Source organism: Mus pahari, chromosome 5 (genome assembly GCF_900095145.1).
Source record: "Mus pahari chromosome 5, PAHARI_EIJ_v1.1, whole genome shotgun sequence".
NCBI classification, from domain to species: Eukaryota; Metazoa; Chordata; class Mammalia; order Rodentia; family Muridae; genus Mus; species Mus pahari.
In genome coordinates, this window is record NC_034594.1 from 54113159 (window position 1) to 54118929 (window position 5771).

Consider the following 5771-nt stretch of genomic DNA (forward strand, 5'->3'; position numbering starts at 1 on the left):
CTCCCTCCCTCCCTCCCTCCCTCCCCCCCCATCATTTCCTTTTCTTCTTGAGACAGCGTTTCTCTGTGTAAGGCCTGGTTCTCCTGGAGCTCACTTTGTACACCAGGCTGCTCTGGAGGTACTAGAGAGGAATCAGGGCAGATTCAACTGAAATGTTCTTAGAAAATGTCAACAGACCTTCCATAGCAGGTTTCTACTAACTGTGGGGGAAGGGAAGGACCCGAATGGAATGTTTAGTGCTTTCTTTTCCTCTCCCACTTCCATCCCCCCATCCCCTCCTCCCTCTCCTCTTTTCCAGCTGGTACTGAGTCAAACCTAGGGCCATTACCTTGAGGTCACACTTCCTGCTTCTGAGCTGATGGTCCCCAGCCCTACTTCCCACTTTTTTCTTTAAAGATTTATTTATTTATTGTATGTCAGTACACTGTAGCTGTCTTCGGACACCCCAGAAGAGGGCGTCAGATTTCATTACAGATGTTTGTGAGCCACCATGTGGTTGCTGGGATTTGAACTCAGGACCTTCGGAAGAGCAGTCAGTGCTCTTAACTGCTGAGCCATTTCTCCAGCGCCCTACTCCTCACTTTTAAGCCCTGGATGGGTAACCCTTAAGTCAGAGAAAGGGAGGGCACTCCCGGATAAGCCAAGTGAGGACCATGAAAGTCAGTTCCCTTCCCTGCTTGGCTCTCTTAGTAGCAATCCCCATGAACACCTTTCAGAAAGCCATCGGCTCCCAGCATCCGACTAAGCCAACAGAGCAGCAAAACCAAGCCAGCCTGAGGAGGCTGCCCGAGGCCTGCCTCTTCGCTGCTCTCTTTGCTACTGATCTGAGTTTAAGAGCCCTCTGAGAGCCGGGCTAGCCAGCTAGCGACAGATAGAGAGGCTTAGCCACTTTCAAGGCCCCTTGATTTTCATGCTGGGATAAAGAGATTCTATTCCATCGCTCATCTGATCCTCCTTGTCTTCGGATCGTGTCAAAACTCCGGTTTGGTTGGGTCCCCCAGATCATTATGAAAAGGCAGATTAACCAGATTACAGAGGTCCACCAAACTCAGCGCTCTCAGTTAAATGACACCCACCTCGAACCCCAGAGCGGCCTCCAGCCCTGTTCCCTGGCTTCATTATTACAATGATTTCATTTAATAAACCCGCTGTCGCATGCTAATCTCCAGTCAAGTTTAAGTACGAGAATCCTCGTTAGCCATGATTAGGCGACATGGATGGTTGACAAAATTTTCTCATGCCTTAGGATTCATTTTCATTAAGAACTCTAAATTGATTTAAAAAAAAAAAAAAAAACAAGAAGAAACTTCTACAAGAGTACCTGATTGACAGCGACTTTATGAATTTTCACCATGAAGGCTTGTGAGCCGGAAACGGCTTTAGTTGTTCAGCCAGACTATACCTTTGGCTGTGCGCTAGGACGAATTTCCTTTGCGGGGATTTTTTTTACCCTCCAGTCTCTTTTCCACTTTGCTGTTTTGGCTCCTGCCAGTCAAGCAGGATGGGAGCTCTTCACGTATTTATCATCTTTTAAGAGGTGCAGCATTCCCCAGACAGCACCGGGGGTGGGTGGGGGGTTCTTGTTCCCTGACGCTGATCTGTTCTCACTTCACCTTGAACTCTTTCCCTTCCGCCAACCTTCCAGGAGCAGTTACTGTTTGCTTCCCTCTCTGACCCTTCACTTTCTTTCTTTTTTCCTATACAGCCAAGGATGACTTTGAACTTCCGATTCTCCTGTCTCCACCCTGAGCACTGGGCTTACAGAGCATGGGCTGCCACGCTGATTTAGGTGGTATTAGGGCTTCCTGCATGCTTTGAAAGCACCACACTGACAGAGATACATACTCATCCTCCCCTTCCCCTTCATCTTTCCACTGAAGGCTGTGTTCACTTCAGTCCTTGAAGAAGCAGGTGTCAAAACAGGCTCAAATATGCAAGGGTTTTGTAGGAGGGACTCCTCCTGGAGAGAAAGTGGGAGTGAGCCTTGAGCCTCTAAGACAAGCCTGGATCATCAGTGTAGGAGGAAGCCATGGCGGGCAGGTCTAGGCCAAGGAAGCTCCACGAGACCCCCAGGGTCTCAGAGACAAAGCCGAGCACAGCTTGAGGGTCATCTGCCTCAACAGCCTTGCTGCACAGAACGGCCTTGGTCCAAGGCAGTGCCACTTCAGAAGGCAGCTTGGGGACTCCCGATTCTTGATCCAGGTTGGAAACAGAGGTCTGTAAGAGCCTTCCTTCCCATGGCTACCGTTGAGTCAAAGTCTAGAGTAAAGCCAAATTCGACTGAAGACACAGAATAGGAAAATGAGTCTGACTATAATCAAAATGATGAGCCAGGCAGTGCGTGGTTACCACTTCCCATCAGCAACGAAGTGCAGATAAATATCAATGTTGACGTGCCCATGCCTGGAATATATATACATGTATATTCCATTATATGTATATAGCATTAACCTCTATAGAGGCTAATGCTCCTCCAAGAATCTCTAGGTTTTCAAATAAATAGCCCAATGCTTTAGGGACACCTTCCCGAGTTGTTGGAGTTGTTGGTCAGGGGCATCTTAGAGACTCCACATTGATAGTTTATTGTCATTGTCCTTGGTTGCTGACCATAACTTGACAGTAAGACCCTACTGCTGAAGACAGCACACACTTTGGTCAGAGAACAGGGAGAAACCAGACTTGTACTGACCGTGAAATGTCCCGTTGCCTAGCTTTCACAGTTCCAGCGTGTGCTTTACAGGCTGCCGTGGGAGAAGAGTTATCAGCCATCTCACCCCACTGTGAACCCTGTGAGCTACAATAACAATGGACGCAGCAGAATATGCCCTGGGGGGCCACAGTGCCAGGAGCGTTAGGGAGATAACCAACTGCTTTCTGATTTTTTTTTTTTTTTTTTTGGTTTTTCGAGACAGGGTTTCTCTGTATAGCNCTGGCTGTCCTGGAACTCACTTTGTAGACCAGGCTGGCCTCGAACTCAGAAATCTGCCTGCCTCTGCCTCCCGAGTGCTGGGATTAAAGGCGTGTACCACCATGCCCGGCTTTCTGATTGGTTTTAAGTCCAGCATCATAGCAGGGAATGTCTGGCATTGTAAATCTGTCCAAGAACCTGTCGTTGGGGGAGCTCACAGGTCTCATTAGTGAACCCTCTGTTATTATTTTGCTAAACGGATGTAGTATGAAACTAGCCTCTAAATTCATATCTTTATGTCCATAAAGTAGTACAACCCACAGACTTCACCTGTGAAGTCTCTTTGCCCAGTGGATGACTGTTAGAGCAGAAACTCACAAGTGGCCAGATGCAGAACGCTCAGCCACAAACAGGGCATGTTTGGCACACCCCTCTGCATCCAAAGGCTCATGGACCATTATGTAAGAGAAGATGGAACGATTGTAAGAGCCAAGGGTCACAGAGTACTGGAGTGAAACATGTCTCATGAACTCATGGTGCAAGTGTGGTTGCCTACATAAGACCTATGCAGGATCCAGCCAGTTTAGCCAGTCTAGAGTGAATTAGGGAGGGACTCACAAGCTCCCACCCCCATCTAAGGGAGGCTGATTGTTTTTTTTTTAATTTTTATTTTGTACAGTTCTGGGTACCCATTAGTCCTGTACCCATTAGTGTATGGCAACACAAATTAGTCTAAGTGGGTTCAAAAAAAATCCCAAACAAACAAATAAACAAACAAACCCCAATCAGAAGATATGAAATTGGGAGGAGTGGTGGTGTTGGTGTTGTTGTTGGTGTGTGTACATAAGGACTTAAGGAGGGGTTAAATATGATCAAAATATATCATATGCTTTTATGAGATTTTCAAAGAATAAAAACATTGCATTTAAAAACTTGAAAATAAATGTACACTGTAAGTGTAGCAGCGAGTTCTTTTAGAGAAGAAGCATGCATTTTCTCCCTATCTTAGCAAGAGAGGGTCAAGAAGGTATTTTGGTTGACCTGAGGAAGACATCATCTTGAATGACTTCTCTGTCCCAGGAAGATGGCTGGGGCTCTTAGAGACATGGAACAAATTGACGGTTGTTCCATTCCCCAGAAAAGGGGGTATGAGTAGATATATGGGGACCTGAGCATGGGGGAAGAAAAGATGCCTGGGACTGTGGGTCCTTGAGGCAAGTGACAGCTGAGCCCACATGTGCCCTGGCTTGAAGTCCAGGAAGCAGGGGACCATGGGAGCAGAGAGAGAAGGATGTGAAGGCTGTAATATTGGGCTGCTGTCTGTCATGTGAGCTGCGTGGAGGACCACAGCTGGCTTCACTTTCTTGGCTTCTCTTCCCAGGTGTCTGCCCTCTGCTCCTAGGGATTTAGGAGAGCCCTTGCAGGTAGTGACACCTACGACTCTGTGGTACCCCTGTTTGGAAAGAGGCTGAAACATACAAATGCCTTTGGGGACCAGTGGGCATGCAGAGAGACTGCGCATCTCAGTTACAAAGAGCCGAGGAGCAAAACAGGCTTTTAAAAATCTTTATTTATTGACAAGTTGGAGTATTAGTCACTGTGATGAAGACTAAATGAACTTTCTTTAGGCATCTTTGAAGTAAAATGTTATTCATCTGGGCCGGACTTGGGATTTTGTGTGGTTCTCTCTGGGTAGCATTGAGGGGTAGGAGGAGGGGAGGGAAGGGCAGTTAAGGACTGTAAACAACTTCCCACGCTGGGATCACCTTCTCTCTATTGCATAAAATCCAGATGGGTCTCCTCATTGTTCCTGCCTCTCTTGGTTTTCTAGAAGTCCCTGAAGGCACATAAAAAAATACAGAAATCAGGTACATTATTCTCTATGCTTGGCTTCATAAAAATTAATTATAGGAAAAATATATGCTGTGATGTATTCATGCTAGCTGTACTTTCTCCTGTGAATAGAACTCAACAGTTCTCCTTTGTGTTGTAAAATGGTACTATAGTCATGCAATGGTACTATAGTTGGTGGCATTGCCTGTAATTATAAGCCTATTGAGTTCTGGATTTTACAGGTTTGGGGAGGGGTCTACAGAGCTCTGCTTTTCAATCACTCAGGATTAAACTTGGCATTCAGGTTTTTTGTGCAAAGCTGGTTCTGGCTGGTTAATACTCATTCTGACCAACTGTGTGAAGAAAAATCAATTCCACTCAGGCACTCAGCCAACACATGCTGGTACTGGTGAACTGAGTTTGTGGAAACTGGCAGTGTCCTTTCTGAAGTGGGATTTGTGCCTCAGTGGTTCATGTCTGTGTCATGGCGGCTGCCAAAATATTTTGAGTATTGCTGGACTTATATATCTATACTTTTTCTGCTTCTCATGTGTAGGTTGGATTATCAAGCTATAACCCAAGATATTATGTCTAGCTATGAAAATAAGCTCCGACTGACATGTCTAAAATTTATGGGCACCTGATGAAGTGTAATGGATTTACAAGGAGCTGCCCTGAGGCTTCATCAAGTCAGGCCACTGAATCCTGTTAAAATAATTGTTCTATTTACAGTCCATTGGACTTCTAATGGGCAGACTGCCAATTAGGGTTGATCATAAGTATAATTATGTATAGGTCGGCAACATCCCTTACATATAACCCATTCCTTTCCAGAGTCCAGTTTCATGGGTCTGCTCTTCTGGTCCAGCCTTATTCTGGCTTTCCGAGTTCTGGGATGGGTCAACTTGTCTGGCTGGCTCTTGTGGGACTGGGCACAAACTTTTATTATTATTATTATTATTATTATTATTTTCTTTATTTACATTTCAAATGCTATCCCGAAAGTTCCCTATACCCCCCCCCCCGCCCC